Source organism: Euprymna scolopes, chromosome 26, assembly GCF_053919585.1.
Source record: "Euprymna scolopes isolate OS-2025 chromosome 26, ASM5391958v1, whole genome shotgun sequence".
NCBI lineage: Eukaryota > Metazoa > Mollusca > Cephalopoda > Sepiida > Sepiolidae > Euprymna > Euprymna scolopes.
Genome location: NC_136507.1, coordinates 49741374 through 49762953, shown reverse-complemented (window position 1 = coordinate 49762953; position 21580 = coordinate 49741374). Strand labels below are relative to the sequence as shown.

Here is a 21580-nt window from a genome sequence, read left to right as displayed (position 1 = left end):
CGTGATTTTCTGAATATGACCTTTTCATGCAGTGACAAGTACGTACAATAAAGATTTCAGATTTTTATAGTAAAGATTACTTGTAGACCATTTAGACTTGCACCTGTTAAGCTGTACAAGTTCTTTAATTGAATAATCCCCCCCTCCCAGACGAAAATGTTTTGTAAACCGGTCGTGAAAACTTAAATTTTAAGATTATTTCTGGTGATTTAAAATGTTCGCCATGTGAAATGTCACGTGACTACCGCTTACGCGTATCGTAAATGAAGTCAGTGAAATGGCGTCTGCGCGCACGAACAATCAACCGACTTACGCCATTATAGCCGATTTTACAGAGAAAAAAAAATCTCAAAACTTAATTTGCGGCGGTACGATTTCCAAATTCTTTTTTTAGCACACAGAAAGCTACAAAAATATTTTTTATCTAGAGTTCACGCTTTTTCTAAAATGCCTAATACGGATAATTTAAGATTTTTATTTTTTTCCTTTGAAGATTGTAATGCTGGGTATGGGGCAGCTAAACCAGCTGCCAACATTGCCCCGCTTTTTATTGAAACCAACCGAGAGCTCTTTTTAGTATCCTCGCTGTTACCTTAAGTGCAATTGTTTGAATCTCTTTTGCACTTGATTCACCAGGAATATTAGTTAGGTAGGACTTCAGGTTCTTCTTCATAAGTCCTCCTGTGGCAGTGGCACCTATGATAACTGGTATGATCGATATCCCGTTTAGGTTCCAGTTTCTTTTCATATCATACATGAGACCTTGGTATTTGGTCTGTTTCTCTTTCAGCTCTGTTAAGACCTCCATCATTAGGAACACTCACTTCAATCAAGGTTGCAACTCTGACTTATTCCATATAACTATGTCAAGTTTCACAGCAGCATTTTCAAGGTAGGTAATGTTCATGAATATGGCAAATAAAAAATTCCCAATAGGTAAATGAACGGATACGTACAATATAAACTTTTTCGATACTTTCATTTTGTCTTGATTAAACTGTACCAGTACCGTGACAGGTTTGTTTATCACCACAAGTACTAATCTGAACTTGCACTAATTTTCCTGTTAATTAACTATAACCTCCGGCCAAAAAAAAAAAGTCAAAATTTCTTTAGAAAATCCGAGATAATAGCTCCCTAATGCTGCGTACAACATCGAAGCCGATGAGTATTTTTGGGTACCCGGTAAAATCATCCCTTTTTTGCTAGGTAGGAAAACTGGTCTCTTATTCAATAATTCGGTAGATTAGTTACCATTCGATGATCGCCCAAGGGGGGGGGGGATAAGAATCAGAGGGCGGCGCTTCGACATGTGCGACGGAATTATATTTCTAAATATCCGGAAAACTACTTTTCCAATTTAAATGCGATATTGGTTTTATACGAAAACCGATTAAGCTGGAAAATAAAGTTCACTCAAATATTAGAAACAAGTTTTTCCCAAACTAACTGCAACATCATAATCGTTGGTGATGACTCATGATCACCAACGATTAAAACTGAATCGTAACCAAATTCAAGCTGTACTTTTTAATCGATAGTTTAAAGGTTCCAATTTTCTTTTCAATTTTAAACTAACGATGTTTGATTTAACTATTAACTAAATATATGAAAATTGCGGAGTTGTTTTAGAAAACCGGCATGCAATCAATCTTAATTTAATTTAGAATTTAACTAGAAAAGGGAATGACCATTTAACTGATTTTCATTAAAAAGGTAAATATTTTAAAATAAGAGTTCTTAAAAATCTGCCGGGAAACTTCGTAACAAAACGCATTCAGCCATCTGAGGCGGGGGGGTGGGGCACAATATCTATCTAGTTTCATCTATATATCCAACGAGAAAATATAGAAATTTGCAATAACGAGAAAAAAATCATCTTCATGGTTCATTAAATACAGATAATATGTATAAAGAGGAAAACAAAGGAAAGATATATCTGAATAATAATAAATGTATATCTAAATCTTAATAAAATAGAATTCATCTCCTTATAAAAGTTCATACTAAAAAAAAATTTCAACAGAAGTGCTTACCTAAAGCTCCTGGGAAGAATAAGAACGAGAAGATGGCGCGTATCTCTTATAAAGTAGTAAATTAGCGCCACGTAGCGAGAAAAAGAAAAACTACTTAACAAGATAAGATAACTTTAACGGTGCCCGGAAAACTTGTCCCCTGAAAACTCGTCCATTTTTGCTGGTAGGAAAACTGGTACATTATTGAATAAATATCGATTAAAAACACATTTTATGACCGTCCTTGAAGAAGATACTGTTTTTAAAAGAGAGTATACCCCCCATAATATTTAAAAAATATATTTTACTTGTTTACTGTTGTTTTAAAAAAGATAAAATCGATTTTCTAAGTGTTCGTTTTCTATCTAACTGGCTGAGCTGTTAGTGGTTTCACTTATTTTAAAGCGTTTATTCATTTCAAAAACGAGACTACAGACCGCAAAACTTTGAAAACTCTAACATAATTTGGTTACAGACATGCAGATACAAATTAATAATTAAACAAAATAAGTCCAGAAAGACAAAGCAATTAGAAAAAAACATTGCAAAAACATAAACTAACTTCATAGGTAGCATGGAAATGGTTGAATACAAAAAGACGTAGTAAAATTGAGTGTCTTAAAAAAAAAAAAAAAAAAAAATCTTGCCAGACTGAGGAAATTGATGAAAAAATTCAAAGGCGCCCTTTTCTTGGGAAAAATTTGTTATGAATCTAAAAGGGAAAAATGCTGAAAAACAAAGCCTAAATAGTTAAATATAGCTTTTAATATTCTTTTTCTTTGAATTTATATTATGAATTAAAAATCATTTGAATTTATATTATGAATCATTTGAGCTCCAGAAACTCTTCGTTAACTTTGTTTTTAGAGAATACTCTGAAACAATCTTCTTGCTTCATTCTCTTATATTCTTTTTTATTTAAATTATTTACTTTTACGATAAATGATTAATATTCTTTTTAACACACAGACTTTAGGGGAAAGAAGGTTAAGTGAAAAAAAATCTCCTAGACCCAAACAAAATAATAAAGTATTTTCTGTACGAAAGGATATCATAGCCCAAATGAATCACTTTTGAGATCAATTGTCTCGATCTGTTACAACATTTTATAAAGATTTTAATGAAGAAACGTCTAAACAGGAGTATAAATGTCTCTCCGGAGACTAGAAAATGGTCAAACTAACAGCTCGGAAATATATTCCAATATGATCATATTTGTTAATTTTACTAAACAAGAAAACTTTGGAGTTCTTGTTTACATCACTGAGAAGCCCCCCCCCCCAATCGTCTGCCTTAATCAAAATAAACCGCCCAAAATTTACACATCTCAAAAAAATCTTAAATCTGTTTAAAAATAAATTTTACAACTTTTCTCTTCTGTTTTTAAATGAGATGATCTATTTCAAATATTACCAAAAAACCAGCAAAGTTCACTCACAATATAAAAAAACTCTAAGCATTCATCAAAGTGACCCTTCGAGGGTATTTTAAATGCAATGAGCCATTGTTTATTTTTTATTTAAAATAAATTCTGAAACTCTCTTTCAATTTCTCAATCTTTATCTGTTACCTTCTTTCTTGTATTCCCTTCCATCTCCCTATCTCCTCTCTTTCTCCTGTGTCTAGTCAATTCTCCTTTATGAACAAACACACACATACAAACAGACAACTCTCCTGCAACGTTCATATACCGAGAGGCATTAAATCCTACTATACTGAACAAAAAACAAAAATATGTACAGCACACCTCTACTTTGCCGAGCAAGCTAGAACTTGCAAACTCTGGTGTAAATGGCCGAAGAAGCAGAACATAAAAATATTACCAAGCTCGCGTCCACCCACGCCAACACTAACTCGGAAAACTGATAACGTGAACCATGTCCGTCCCTTTGAGTCCCCCACTACTACAGATCAATGCATGGCTAGGAACAACAATATTAAAATTCATAGTAGATACTGGTGCGAGTATCTCAATAATGCCGGCGTCCATATTAAATGGTGTCACGTTAAAACCAACACCAGTATCACTCACTACTGCTAATGGAGAGTGAATAAAATGCCATGGCCAAGCAAACCTGGAAATTGGAATACCAATTTTGAGAAGGTCATTTTCCTGGACATTTACGGTCGCAGATATCACCAATCCCCTCCTCGGACTTGACTTCTTAAATAAATTTAGCCTTACAATTCACTGCAAAAACAGAACAATTTACGACCCAGTAACAACCATTAGAAAGAAATTAATGTTAAACATGACAGCTCCAGTAAACGTGGTTATAAAGGAAGTAGAACTACCCAAACTCATTCAAACCAGCCTGGATAAATACCCAGAAATTATTTCCCCACTTACTAACAAAAACAACAACTACTGCAGTGTTTATCACAGAATTGACACAGGTAGCCACGCAACAGTTTTTGCCAAATTCAGACAACTGTCTGCTGAAAAACTAATGGTGACCAAAGAAGAATTTAAGACTCATAAACGAAGGCATTATAACTCCTTCAGACAGTGAGTGGTCAAGCCCACTACATCTGGTACCTAAACAGAGTGGAGGATATCGTTGTTGTGGAGACTACCACACCCTAAACAGTGTCACTAAAAGTGATACCCCATCCCTAACATAAACTCATTTACAACTAAACTCGCTAATCCACAGCGATTTTCAAAAATTGATTCAGCGTATCATCCAATTAAGATGCACCCCGATGATATTCCCAAAACCACTGTTATTTCACTGATAGGACTTTTTCAGTATGAATTCATGCCGTTTGGATTAAAAAATTCTTCTGCAACTTTTCAAAGATACATGGACAGGATTTTTCGGGATATCGATGGTGTCTTTATATATATAAATGATATCTTAATCTTCAGCGATGACAAGCAAACCCACAAGAGAGACATAAACACAGTTTTTGAAATCTTACAAGAAAATAGCCTAAAAATATCATTATCGACATCTATTTTCACTGTAACATCATTAGACTTCCTACGTTTCAGAATTAATTCAAAAGGAATCCAGCTAACTGATAATAAAATCAAAGAATCTTTTCTGTGTCCTAAAGATGCTAAAAGCTTACGCAGATTTCTTGGTATAGTAGGATTTTAGAGAAAATTAATACCAGGATTTGCGAAGTTAGTTTTACCCCTACCTGAAAGAATGAGACTAATCCCTAGAGGAATACTTGAATACTTTGGAAAAACAATCCTTTTCTAACATTGTAAAAATACTTGGTGAGCTAACAGAATTACCTAATTCTCAACCAACTTGTACACAGTATCAACTGGTCACGGATGGCAGCAAATATGCTGTAGGCGCTGCCTTACATCAAGTCATAAGTGGAACCCCACACCAATTGGATTTTTCTCAAAGAAGCTGACGACAATACAGACGAGATATTCCACTTTCGCCCATGAACTTTTAGCAGCATATTTAGCGGTATTACATTTTCACCACCTCATAGAAAGTCGCGAAGTGTTACTTCTGACAGATCACAAGCCAATATGCGGTGCATTCCACAGTCTAAAACCTGCAAAATCAGATAGACAACAAAGACAGCTAGCAATTATTACAGAACTAATTTCAGACATAGCCCATGTGAAGGGTAACCAAAGTATAGTTGCAGATTGTCTATCTTGCCCAACATTTGGTCATACAGCATCTTCAAAGTTGCAGTTTACTGCCTGTCTGAATGATCAATAACACAGTTGTTGTATGGCATCATTAATTCTCTACACAAACATAATTATCTGGGGAAGTGAACAAAGCATTTTATATAAAAAACGGTTTTACTAAAAATGTATTACTAAAAATTAGGCACGACTAGTGTATGACTAATTGCTGTTGCTGCTGAGTAAAGCAACTTTGGCAAAGGTGATCGACTGGGCCCATCAGTGTAAAATATTGTAAAACAATCTTGAGGAATAAACAATAAAATGAATTTACTCAGAAGTTTGGAAAAGTTATTTTTGACAAATATCTTTTGAAGTCCATACCCATAAAGATATTTACTAAAAAAACCCTCCTGATTTTAATCAAATATTCCATTTACATGGGCGATCTACTGAGTCCATTAGTGCAAAAGATCTTGTGTTATTAAAATAAACAATAAAACGAATTTACACAGTCGAACCCTTAAATACTGAATTTTTATTTTTGACCACTGGTACCACTTTTAAAATTTTTTAATCTTTGTAAAAAACAAAACATAAATAAATAAACAAGTTTATTTCTTGATGTGTTATTAAAATTAAAAACAAAACGAATTTAGTCAGTCACAACTTTCAGCCGAGAGGTTTTTTCTTTTTTCTTTCTTTTTTTTTTTTGGCAAATTAAATTTCACCAGTGGCTGTTTACTTTAAAATTTGAATTTTGTAACACAATAACAATGTAACACTACAAAATCTTTGTAAAAAGTAGAAGAAATCCTTAAAGACTGAGGCAGTATTTCCAATCCCATGTGTCTCTTTTGGGGGAACTAGTTGTCCCCACATTTAAAACATTAATATCTAACTGCCCTGTCGGGAGGCAAGTAAATAACTATTATTTTTAAAAATCATTTTTTGTTTTCTTTCTTTTCTTCCTTCTTTTTTTTTTATAATATTGCATAAACCTCCATTTTATTATAATGTAAATTTGGTTCATTTCTTAAAAAAAAAAATTCAAAGAAAAGACATTTTTAAAAGTTTTTTCAAACATTTTTTTTTTTAAAGTTATCATTATTGTCAACTTCTGCTTGTTATTTTTTGTTTTGTTTTTTAAATTAAATGTGAAACTGTCGAAGTTGCTTTGACTTGTAGCAACCACTATGCCTGGCCGAAATAAATGCCCGGCAGGAACATTTCACAGTGTTCACCACTTTGAAACACTCATGTGTATGAAGAACACATAGGAACATGACGTTGTGATGTGACCACCACACACATAAAAGAAAAGGGACTATGTTGCGGTTGCGCTACCTTGCGTATGAATACAGTAAACAGGTTGGAACCTTTGAGAAGGCCTGTATATAAAAATTTGCTTGCCAAAATCAAATCAGTTTTCTCTTCAATTTCACAAGTTTGACACGTGTTTGAGTAAACTCCATGTGCCATAGACATCAAAACGCCTGTTTTTATATTATGGGTTGATACAGGTGAATATTAGTTAGAATCATGTTAGTAATTTGTTAGTGAAACATTCATTGAAGAGACAAAATGCACATGGTATCATAACGAGGAATTTATTTACACTGAATAGAAACACAGCAGTTTACTACTAAAAAGAGTGTCACTCAATGGTAGTGGGAGGTTGCAGTCGGACTTGTCGTGATATGCCTGAAATCCCAATCTTTAGCAAATTGTCTAAATTCTGATGATCGGTACTCGGGTCCATCGTTACTAATCACTATTTGTGGAATGCCAAATTTTGCGAAGGTGTTCTTTATTTTATTGATCACTGTACTTGATTTGCAGTCATCAAGTTTGTGGAGATCGAAATATCTTGCCATGTAGTCTATTATCACTACATATGCTTTACTATATAAGTAAAATATGTCTGTCACAATTTTGGTCCATGGTGTTACGGGTATTTCATGGTGTATTAGTGATTCTGATGGTTGTCGGTTTCTGTGATCTAGACAATGTGCGCATGTGCTAACCATTTCTTTTATTTGATTGTTTATGTTAGGCCAATATACGACCTCTTTTGCTCTTGCAATGCACTTTTCTATGCCTAAATGTCTAGTATGGATTTTTTGTAGGGTTGGGACTACTATTCGTGTACCTTTCGATACTAGTCCTTTCACGACTGATATGTCATCGCGGACTGGCATATATGGTGTTATTGTGGGTGGCACATCCTTATTTTCTGGCCAAGTTGATCTCGCATATTTCGTGAGCATTTTTAGTGTTGGGTCTTTCCCAGACTCCTCATGGTATATGTTGAGTTTTTGGTCGCTCATTGGGTATTGTTTTATAATGGTATGGATATATTTGTCCATTTCTGTATCCGATATTTCTTGTTCACTGTCTGATATATATGCACGTGATAATGCATCAGCAATTACGGATTCTCACCCTGGAATGTATATTACTTTGAATTCGTATTTCTGAAGCTCGAGTAAGAATCTTTGTATTCTTAGAGGGCTTTTTGTAATGGACTTTTTAAAAATTTACCTTAATGGTTTGTGATCATTTTCTATGAGAAATTTTCTTCCATAGATAAATTGATGGAATCTGTTGCAGGCCAACACTATGCTGAGTGTTTCCAATTCTATCGGGAAATAATTTTGTTCTGCTGGAGTTGTCGATTGTGACGCGTATGACACGGGTAACCATTTTTCATTATGTTTCTGTTGTAACACTGCACCCAATCCATGTTTGCAAGCATCGGTGGTGATTTTAATTTCTTTGCTGGGATCATAAAATTTTAAAACTGGTAGGCTAGTTATTATCCATTTTAGTTTTTCTATAGCCTCTATTTGAGGTTTGTCAAACGACCACAGTGTATTATTATGTAGCAGTAATCTTAATGGTGTAGTTACCTCTGAGTACTCTGGTATGAACTTGCACAGGTAGTTGGTCATTCCCAAAAATCGTTGGACATCTTTTTTATTTTTGGGTAGAGGCATGTGTGTTATTGCCTTTATTTTAGACTAGCGAGGGTTACCCGGCATTGCCCGGGTGTTTGGAGGTGTGTGTGTATGTGGGGGGGGGGTTTAAAAAAAAAATAAGTATGAGGATTGAACCCGAACCGTTGAGGCAAAGTTGTGAAAAAAAAAAAACCATTGCCCCACCGCGACAATTTAATTAGCGGGGAGTATCCGGCGTTGCCCGGGTGTTTGTAGGTGTGTGTGGAAACTCCGAGGGGGGGGGGGTAAAAAAAGTAAGTATGAGGATCAAACCCGAACCGTTGAGGTAAAGTTGTAAATTAAAGTGTGAACAAAAAAAAATGCGCAACGTTAACCATTGCCCCACCACGAGATGCTAATGGAAACACGTTTGAATTTATTTAATTATTTGGATTTGGCAGGTACCCGTTTTAATGAGTTAATGAGGTCAATTTTGACTGCGGGATAGTATTCATTTACTGCTGAACACTTTTTTTTTTCGCCTCCCCCAAGATTTTATAGGAAAAAGACTAACCCACATGCGGCGAGCGACAAATATTGAATATTTATCTTCCCGAAATCGAGCAAATTAAATAGACAGGCAAGCTTCGTTGTTAACTGTGAGATACTACGATTTATATGTGATATAAAAAGTTTTAAAAAGTTGTGAAGTGAGCAACTGCTTCTCTGAAAGAAGCCTTTTGTAGACACACAGAAAAAGCGAACACACATACATACATTTTCGCTTTTATATTTATAAAAGGGTCTCGTTTTATTTCTTCATCAGTGATCAAATGACCTAAATATGTTAGTTGCTTTGTTGCAAATTCATATTTATTTTTGTTTAATTTCAATCCAGCGTTGCACAATTGACTAAATACTTTGTCTAATGTTTTTATATGGTCCTCTAATGTTTCTGACCATATTATTATGTCGTCCTGTGAGTTCTTTGTTCCAGGTATGCCTTCTATTATTTTTGCAACTTTTTGCTTGAAAAATTTCAGAGGCACTATGTATTCCATATGGCAGATGTGTGAATGAATAACGACCAAATGGCGAATTAAATGTTAATAGCTTAGAGCTTTCTTCATCAATGTGTATTTGCCAATATCCATTTGATGCGTCCAATTTCGTAAAATATTTTGGATTTTCCATTCCTGCAAATATTTCTTCGGCGGTGGGTAATTTGTAGTGTTCTCTTTTTATGGCCTTGTTTAGGTCTCTAGGGTCCAAACATAGTCTTAATTTTCTGTTCGGTTTCTCCACTATTACAAGAGAATTTACCCAATCTGTCGGTTCTTCAATGGGTTTTATTATTCCCATTTTTGTCATTTTTTCTAACTCCTTTTTTAATTTTGGTTTCATCCCAAACGGTATGTTCCTTGGAGGATTTATGATGGGTTTTATGTCCGGATTTATGGTTATATGATGTGTGACTGGTAATTTTCTGATGTCACCAAAGCAATCTTTATATTTTTCTTTTAATGTTTCTATGTCCGTCTTGTTTATTTCATACATTCTTTTTATTAGTCCTAGCTCTTCTGCTGTTTCTGCGCCAATTACTGTGTTTGCATTTGTATTGGCCACAATGAAATGCGAACTTATTTTTATATTTTTATTTTGTAATTGTATAACACAGCTCCCTATAGTGGGAATTTGTGTACAGTTGTAGGCGGTTAATTTTATAGACATTTTCTTTAATTCTGGCTTTGGTTCAATAGTTTTATATATTTTTGCTGGTAATACATTTACTTCAGCACCTGTATCGATTTTAAAGTTGATGAGTTTTCATTGCCTCGAATCTTTACTTTCCATTTGTCAGTTTGTAGTGCGTCTACATTTTTTTTTCAATATGGCGTCCATGTTAAAATGGTTTTGCTCCACATGGTCTGAATTGTATGAATGTCCGACATTGTATAGTTTTTTCTTTTTCGTTCGACACATTCGAGCGAAATGTCCTTTTTTACCGCAATTTTTGCAGTTTTTATTGTATGCTGGACAGTTTCCTTTCTGACCCAGTGCAGTAGTTACATGTTTCAATCCATTGTTGTGTTTTGGCAGGCTTTTTGTCTTCACGTTTGAACATGACGTTGGAAGACAGCTTGTTTTTCTTTGGATTGCGAATTGTTGAAATATTTTCTGTTTCGGATGTAGCCATTATCTTGGAGTGTCTCTTCATTTCTTCAGCACTCAGGCCTGCTTGTATCACCTTCTGTAAATCCAGTAAAGGTTCTCTGAGCATTATTTTTCTCAACATGTTGTCGTTAACGCCACAAATTAGAATGTCTTTTATTAATCTTTCAGTGAGGTCACCGAATTCACATTTGTTTGCCTTTTGTCGTAATTCAAATCTCTGTTTCTTTCTGTTTGCACGCGAAAAATTGATATGTGAGAAACGTCAGGTTTTTTCTTGGTTGGCAGTGCGCGTCAAATTTTTCTATTACTTTTTTCAAGTTTAGCTGCTTGTCGTCATTTTCAAAATTGAACGTATAATATATTTTCCTTCCTTCGTTTTCTATACAGGTCAGCAATATGGAAGTTTTCCCCTTCTCCAGTTTCTTGTCTGACTCTGTAGCTTGCAGGAACAATTGAAATTGGTTTTTCCAAGTTTCCCATTCCTGTCCGAGATTATCTAAAGAAAAATTTAATTCTTCTGGATGTGGTAAAAATTCCATTTTTTTTTTTTTTGACGAGATATTGATATACGGCTATGAGTGTTGACGGTTCGATGTTTTATCCCACTCTTGACACCATTTTATATTATGGGTTGATACAGGTGAATATTAGTTAGAATCATGTTAGTAATTTGTTAGTGAAACATTCATTGAAGAGACGAAACACACATGGTATCATAACAAGGAATTTATTTACACTGAATAGAAACAAAGCAGTTTACTACTAAAAAGAGTGTCACTCAATGGTAGTGGGAGGTTGCAGTCAAGAGTGACGGTGGCAGTTACTAAGTCAAAGGGAGATAACTCGTGTTTACTCCATATGTAATACCTGTCATGATTTTAAATGAGACAGGATGAACTTTAATTCTCAGTGTGGAAATTTACCACATCGAGCAAGGATTTAAATCTTCTTTTAAACAATCTTATTTCAAACTAAGGTTCTTATCACTCACACACACACACACACACACACACACACACACACACACACACACACACACACACACACACACACACTTATATAATTTATGGACTGTTTCACTCAAAAATAGCTATATAGACTTTAAACTCTTGTGCTGCACTCTTATCATAAAAAAATCAGTAATTTCAAACCCCATGCTATTCTCACAAAATCCTTACTTCAGTAATCTTTTCATTATTGAACTTTTCCACCAACAAGAAAACCCATATGTATGAACACTTTGTTATAATATTTCTAACACATCAGAAAATGTTATTTCTTTTATATAAATTCACTGACCACAATTGGTGACTCCACTGTAAATTCAGAATCTGATGACCGCTCAGATGGAATACGGATCACTCATTTCAAATAGCATCACTAATAAAATAGTGATGGTGAACATTTTATTAATTTCATAAATCATAACTCCTGCGGTTTTCGGACAGTAATTGAGGAATTACCAGACAACAGTGGTGGACTAGAACAACCACACGGTATATGTTGGAGAATAACACTATGTCATCAAATTTGACTACGCTTGCGATAGTAAAGGTCCCGCCTTTTTGGCAGATGACCCTATATTTTTGTTTGCACATGTAGAGGCCCAATTTTATACTCAAAGATCCATAGTGAGCTTACCAAGTTCAAACCTTGGTGCTCCCGACAAACTACTTGTGGGTCTCATAAAATTTCTTATGAATTTTGTAAAAAAAAAGGAAAAAAATCCTTGATTACATCATTTAAAAAAAAAATAACAAGTGAGCTAAAAACAATGTTACGAAAAAGAAGTAAACAGATTCTAAAAGAAAGAAAATAAAGAACAAAACTAATTTTTCTTTTCCAGTCATCTAACAAAATAGTACACGCTGGTGACTCCAATAAATGACGACACTTACAAACATGGACCTTCTTACAATAAATGACGACACTTACAAACATGGACCTCCTTACAATAAATGACGACACTTACAAACATGGACCTCCTTACAATAAATGACGACACTTACAAACATGGACCTCCTTACAATAAATGACGACACTTACAAACATGGACCTCCTTACAATAAATGACGACACTTACAAACATGGACCTCCTTACAATAAATGACGACACTTACAAACATGGACCTCCTTACAATAAATGACGACACTTACAAACATGGACCTCCTTACAATAAATGACGACACTTACAAACATGGACCTCCTTACAATAAATGACGACACTTACAAACATGGACCTCCTTACAATAAATGACGACACTTACAAACATGGACCTCCTTACAATAAATGACGACACTTACAAACATGGACCTCCTTACAATAAATGACGACACTTACAAACATGGACCTCCTTACAATAAATGACGACACTTACAAACATGGACCTCCTTACAATAAATGACGACACTTACAAACATGGACCTCCTTACAATAAATGACGACACTTACAAACATGGACCTCCTTACAATAAATGACGACACTTACAAACATGGACCTCCTTACAATAAATGACGACACTTACAAACATGGACCTCCTTACAATAAATGACGACACTTACAAACATGGACCTCCTTACAATAAATGACGACACTTACAAACATGGACCTCCTTACAATAAATGACGACACTTACAAACATGGACCTCCTTACAATAAATGACGACACTTACAAACATGGACCTCCTTACAATAAATGACGACACTTACAAACATGGACCTCCTTACAATAAATGACGACACTTACAAACATGGACCTCCTTACAATAAATGACGACACTTACAAACATGGACCTCCTTACAATAAATGACGACACTTACAAACATGGACCTCCTTACAATAAATGACGACACTTACAAGCATGGACCTCCTTACAATAAATGACGACACTTACAAGCATGGACCTCCTTACAATAAATGACGACACTTACAAACATGGACCTCCTTACAATAAATGACGACACTTACAAACATGGACCTCCTTACAATAAATGACGACACTTACAAACATGGACCTCCTTACAATAAATGACGACACTTACAAACATGGACCTCCTTACAATAAATGACGACACTTACAAACATGGACCTCCTTACAATAAATGACGACACTTACAAACATGGACCTCCTTACAATAAATGACGACACTTACAAACATGGACCTCCTTACAATAAATGACGACACTTACAAACATGGACCTCCTTACAATAAATGACGACACTTACAAACATGGACCTCCTTACAATAAATGACGACACTTACAAACATGGACCTCCTTACAATAAATGACGACACTTACAAACATGGACCTCCTTACAATAAATGACGACACTTACAAACATGGACCTCCTTACAATAAATGACGACACTTACAAACATGGACCTCCTTACAATAAATGACGACACTTACAAACATGGACCTCCTTACAATAAATGACGACACTTACAAACATGGACCTCCTTACAATAAATGACGACACTTACAAACATGGACCTCCTTACAATAAATGACGACACTTACAAACATGGACCTCCTTACAATAAATGACGACACTTACAAACATGGACCTCCTTACAATAAATGACGACACTTACAAACATGGACCTCCTTACAATAAATGACGACACTTACAAACATGGACCTCCTTACAATAAATGACGACACTTACAAACATGGACCTCCTTACAATAAATGACGACACTTACAAACATGGACCTCCTTACAATAAATGACGACACTTACAAACATGGACCTCCTTACAATAAATGATGACACTTACAAACATGGACCTCCTTACAATAAATGCCGACACTTTCAAACATGGACCTCCTTACAATAAATGCCGACACTTACAAACATGGACCTCCTTACAATAAATGCCGACACTTACAAACATGGACCTCCTTACAATAAATGACGACACTTACAAACATGGACCTCCTTACAATAAATGACGACACTTACAAACATGGACCTCCTTACAATAAATGACGACACTTACAAACATGGACCTCCTTACAATAAATGACGACACTTACAAACATGGACCTCCTTACAATAAATGACGACACTTACAAACATGGACCTCCTTACAATAAATGACGACACTTACAAACATGGACCTCCTTACAATAAATGACGACACTTACAAACATGGACCTCCTTACAATAAATGACGACACTTACAAACATGGACCACCTTACAATAAATGACGACACTTACAAACATGGACCTCCTTACAATAAATGACGACACTTACAAACATGGACCTCCTTACAATAAATGACGACACTTACAAACATGGACCTCCTTACAATAAATGACGACACTTACAAACATGGACCTCCTTACAATAAATGACGACACTTACAAACATGGACCTCCTTACAATAAATGACGACACTTACAAACATGGACCTCCTTACAATAAATGACGACACTTACAAACATGGACCTCCTTACAATAAATGACGACACTTACAAACATGGACCTCCTTACAATAAATGACGACACTTACAAACATGGACCTCCTTACAATAAATGACGACACTTACAAACATGGACCTCCTTACAATAAATGACGACACTTACAAACATGGACCTCCTTACAATAAATGACGACACTTACAAACATGGACCTCCTTACAATAAATGACGACACTTACAAACATGGACCTCCTTACAATAAATGACGACACTTACAAACATGGACCTCCTTACAATAAATGACGACACTTACAAACATGGACCTCCTTACAATAAATGACGACACTTACAAACATGGACCACCTTACAATAAATGACGACACTTACAAACATGGACCTCCTTACAATAAATGACGACACTTACAAACATGGACCTCCTTACAATAAATGACGACACTTACAAACATGGACCTCCTTACAATAAATGACGACACTTACAAACATGGACCTCCTTACAATAAATGACGACACTTACAAACATGGACCTCCTTACAATAAATGACGACACTTACAAACATGGACCTCCTTACAATAAATGACGACACTTACAAACATGGACCTCCTTACAATAAATGACGACACTTACAAACATGGACCTCCTTACAATAAATGACGACACTTACAAACATGGACCTCCTTACAATAAATGACGACACTTACAAACATGGACCTCCTTACAATAAATGACGACACTTACAAACATGGACCTCCTTACAATAAATGACGACACTTACAAGCATGGACCTCCTTACAATAAATGACGACACTTACAAACATGGACCTCCTTACAATAAATGACGACACTTACAAACATGGACCTCCTTACAATAAATGACGACACTTACAAACATGGACCTCCTTACAATAAATGACGACACTTACAAACATGGACCTCCTTACAATAAATGACGACACTTACAAACATGGACCTCCTTACAATAAATGACGACACTTACAAACATGGACCTCCTTACAATAAATGACGACACTTACAAACATGGACCTCCTTACAATAAATGACGACACTTACAAACATGGACCTCCTTACAATAAATGACGACACTTACAAACATGGACCTCCTTACAATAAATGACGACACTTACAAACATGGACCTCCTTACAATAAATGACGACACTTACAAACATGGACCTCCTTACAATAAATGACGACACTTACAAACATGGACCTCCTTACAATAAATGACGACACTTACAAACATGGACCTCCTTACAATAAATGACGACACTTACAAACATGGACCTCCTTACAATAAATGACGACACTTACAAGCATGGACCTCCTTACAATAAATGACGACACTTACAAACATGGACCTCCTTACAATAAATGACGACACTTACAAACATGGACCTCCTTACAATAAATGACGACACTTACAAACATGGACCTCCTTACAATAAATGACGACACTTACAAACATGGACCTCCTTACAATAAATGACGACACTTACAAACATGGACCTCCTTACAATAAATGACGACACTTACAAACATGGACCTCCTTACAATAAATGACGACACTTACAAACATGGACCTCCTTACAATAAATGACGACACTTACAAACATGGACCTCCTTACAATAAATGACGACACTTACAAACATGGACCTCCTTACAATAAATGACGACACTTACAAACATGGACCTCCTTACAATAAATGACGACACTTACAAACATGGACCTCCTTACAATAAATGACGACACTTACAAACATGGACCTCCTTACAATAAATGACGACACTTACAAACATGGACCTCCTTACAATAAATGACGACACTTACAAACATGGACCTCCTTACAATAAATGACGACACTTACAAACATGGACCTCCTTACAATAAATGACGACACTTACAAACATGGACCTCCTTACAATAAATGACGACACTTACAAACATGGACCTCCTTACAATAAATGCCGACACTTTCAAACATGGACCTCCTTACAATAAATGACGACACTTACAAACATGGACCTCCTTACAATAAATGACGACACTTACAAACATGGACCTCCTTACAATAAATGACGACACTTACAAACTAGTAACACTGGTCATAACAAAGTAGCGATTTATGCCAATAATCGGGCAAAAATAAAAAATTAAACAAAACACGGCTTCCCTACAAATCAGACTCCAAGTACAATGAATTAGCAGCAAAGACATGATCCTCCTATGGATTAGTTGTCCTGTAACAGCACGTTGGACAATTCGCCCAGCAACGGAATGTTACCTACACCGTTGCTAGCGGTGATTATCAACACCTGTTTAATTCTGAATCTCCCATGAAATTCATGATACAATGAAGACAGATCCTCTCACATCAACCACGACCACACAGGCCATATTGGAGATACCACCATTTTCAGCACGTGGGGAATTTAATAACGCCCCCCCCTCGGCTCAACACTTTCGGAATGAGCTCATTACAAACACCTCAGATTCTTAAGCAATCCCAGTACATCTTCACGCATACATATTGATGCCATCCAAGCCATCAGTAGCACGAGTACAGACCCACTTGTATTTGGCAGAGGAGACTCATTTGCACTCATCACTTTTAACGGTGCACTCACTTTCACACATCTTTTGGACTCTGCAGACACACAGTTGTGCAGACTCACTTGCACTTAAACCAGAGGAATGAAGAGGAATTATATAATCTACGACATTTTGCTTATCTATTGATCAATCCCTTGGTATACTCGAAATGGACACAAACATCTATAAAGTTCATCTCAAACACAGGTGGCTCATTTTCTTTGAAATTGCACCATTTATCTCACCAAGCAACCGTGCAACACAAAAGTTCGTGATGTCACTTTTCTTTTGGACTACCATCAACCAAGATATACCCTTCAAACAGGGTCAGCTAAGCCACACCTTATGATACCATGCTACCTAGTGCTACAACTTCCACCAAATCCGGCAGACACATAAGGCATCTACTCCGATTTGCTACCTAGACCCAGTGAAATACTTGCAGTATTTTTATTCTTTCTCCTTATTATCGACTTCTCAAGGGAGTGATGTAGCAACCACTATGCCCGACCGGAATAAATGCCCAGCAGGAACATTTCACCGCTTTGAAACATCCACGCATATGAAGAATGTGTAGGAATATGACGTTTTGATGCAACCACCGCACACATAAAAGAAAAGGAACTATGTTGCGCTCCCTCACATATGAATACAGTAAACAGGCTGGAATGTTCGAGAAGGCCTGTATATAAAGATTTGCTTGCCAAAATCAAATCAGTTTTCTCTTCATTTTCACAAGTTTGGAATGTGTTTAAGTAAACTCCGTCTGCCAGAGTCGTTAAAACACCCGTCATAATGAACTTCAATTCCCAGTGTGGAAATTTACCACATCAAGCGAGGATTTAAATCTCCTTTTAAACAATCTTATTTCGAACTACTGTTTTTATGATACAAATGCACGCATACACAAATGCACACAAATGCACACACACATGTATTCGCTTATATGATTTTCTGTTTCTCTCAAAAATAGCCACATGGACTTTAAGCTCTTATCATAAAAAAATTAGTAATTTAAAGCCTTATGCAATTCTCACAAAATCTTCATTCAGTAATCCTTTCATTATGAACATTCAATGCAAGAAAACACTTATGTTGGAACAATTTAAATTAATATTTCTAACATGTAAATAAATGTTTATTTTATATTAATTCAGCGATTTTGTGTTCTTTGTCGAGTGCCATTATTTTCCAGATTTCGTTTTTATTTCTTTATGTAAGGATGTGGATTATTTTTTTCCAATACAGTGTGCCAAATAATTGTCTCAGTCTTTAAGGATTTAATTAGACGTACATAAATCATCTTTATTTTTTAGTCGTGCATAACCAAGACACAACCAATCTAAAAAATAAACTTGTTTATTTTTTTACAAAAATTTTTAACGAAAAAAAAAAAAGTGGTACACAGAATTGAAAAAAATAATTGTCTCAGGATTTTATTACATAAATAATACTTATGCATCTATTTACTTTCTGCTTTAAAAGATAATATTTTAAAAAAATATTTTATTTTTTTGTAAATACTTTTTACATGAATCTTAAAAGATATTTGCCCAAAATAATCTCTCTTTTGAGTAAATTCATTTAATTGTTTATTTTAATAATACCACAAAAGATTATGTTGTTTTGTGTTACAAACTCAGTAGTTTGTCTGTGTCAAAGTTGCTTTAATAGCAAATGAGTAGCAGGAGCAAATAGTTGTACATTTTCAGTAAAGCTTGTTATGTATGACTAAATCGCGGCATGACTAAAATGTACGGTCGGCTCCTGCTGATTTAAGCAATTTTACACATTGTTTCTATATGACAAACAGCTGGGCATTTAGTTGTACATTGGTATGGCATAATTTTAGTCATACATTAACTTTAAAAGTCTTTAATTAAATTCTAACTTTTATAAATCTCATCAACTTTGTTTCTCTCTTATGGTAACAAAACAAGAAAGAGAGAGAATACAACAAAAAGAAAAAAAGAGAAGCAATCATCAACAAATTGAAAAAGAGAAAGAGATAAAGAAAAAACAAAAGTCACTTGCGTTCTTTCAACAGCCACTCCCACCCCCCTTTGTTAATATCGGGTGCAAATGTTTACAGTTCTTTTTAGGTACTCAACAATTGTCATTTCAGAGTGAATAGAAAGTTATCAAACTGTTGTCAATAATGATTCCAATGATGTCTCTATTTACTTACTGCCCCATGAGAGCAAAGTTATGCACAAGGTTGGCTTTCAATGGGAAGAAATACAGCTGTGCAAAAAGGGCACCTATCTTAATACAACATTAGTGTGGTATACAACATTGGTTGGTTTAGTTACTTTTTTCTGAAGCAGAAAGTTTATAGGGACAATCAAATTCACAAGAAATCCCTAGTGGCTTGTAGTTGCCCGGGCGACAGTGAAAAACCCTGCTGAGAGAAAAGATTGGGTCATGAATCGACAACGATGTAATTTTTTTGGAAATTGTACTCCGAAACTGGAATGGCTCAGGGTTCAAGACTAAAGATGTTTATAATTTGAGTGCAGTGCGCGGCCCAGAGGGTCGTGGGGATGATCTACAGGTGCACTCATGGGAGGGAGAACCTCCCCTGGGGTGACATATTTGGGTACGATTGGTCCAGGGAACAACCCCAGTCTCTGAGTATATGAACCGGGCATAGAGTCAAAACCGTCAGTTGGAGTCAGAGTTTTTGAGAGTTGAGACAGAACAACTTGTCGAGAATCACCACACACTCTCCTCTCTTTCCACAACCCTAACCCTAACCCTAACTCTCCTCTCTTCCCACATCAACCTCACTGCTATATCGAAGAAAGGAGAAAAAAAAAAAAAGAAAGCCTGTCTTGTTTACTAAGAGATTAGTTCATTTTCTGATTGCACAATTTAGAATGCTCCAAACAAACAGAAAAAAAAAGAATGGAGATTAGTTCATTATTTTCAGCTTATAATTTAGGACGCGCAAGCTAAACATTATAAAAAGAAAGATAGTCGTTATTACTAAATTAGTTCATTTTCGCAAAGCAAACAGAAAAAAGAAAAGAAAACAAATTAGTGAATTTTTGCAGCTCATAATTTAGGACACTCAAACCAAACAAAAAAAACTAGTCTTGTTTACTAAGAGATTAGTTCATTTTCGCATCTCGTGAGTTAAGACTCACAAATCAAACAATAAAAAAAGAAAGCTTGTTTCATGTAGCAAGAGATTAGTGTGAAGTTCCATTTCAAAATTTAGGATGCTTAAAGCAAACATTAAAAAAAAAGAAAGTTTGTCTTGTTTACTAAGAGAGTAGTTAACATTAACATAGCAAAAAAAAAAAAAACAATAAAACAAACAAACAAAAAAAACAATGCACAGAGGTAATGTGTGTGTAGGTAAATGTTAGGGTATAATTACTTGAATCTATGATCATGAGTGGTAGAATGTTGTATTTGGTTTAACATGCATTGTAGAATGAGCGGCCATATTGTTTAACATTTGATGTGTTCGTTTTTTGTGAGGAGGTGTGTAATCCAGAATAATAGAATTTTAAGATGGTAGGTTATAGTTTAGACATAATACATTTGTATGTGGCATTTGTTATTGCAAACCTACGGTAATTTGGTCCAGAGGGAAATTTCTGCAATCAAAATCTTATATACAAGATAAACTCCTTGAAAAAATATATCGTTGTACACAACGATTAAAAACAGAAATTATTCTTTTTACAAATAATAAGTCTCTGGGGATTTACTCTGCAAAGGGAAGATGAAAAGCGGGGCACACAAACAAGAAATAAACAATTACATA

The 21580-nt window shown here is 35.3% G+C and overlaps 1 protein-coding gene across 1 annotated transcript in view; it reads left to right on the top strand.

Annotated features, from left to right (window-relative positions):
• The first annotated feature begins 266 nt into the window (after window positions 1–266).
• LOC145248018 (armadillo repeat-containing protein 8-like) overlaps window positions 267–21580 on the top strand; it is a 214175-nt gene continuing 192861 nt past the window's right edge. The window contains exon 1 of the mRNA XM_080109718.1: window positions 267–892. The gene's annotated coding sequence lies outside the window, so the exon portion shown is untranslated. The remainder of the gene's footprint in view (window positions 893–21580) is intronic.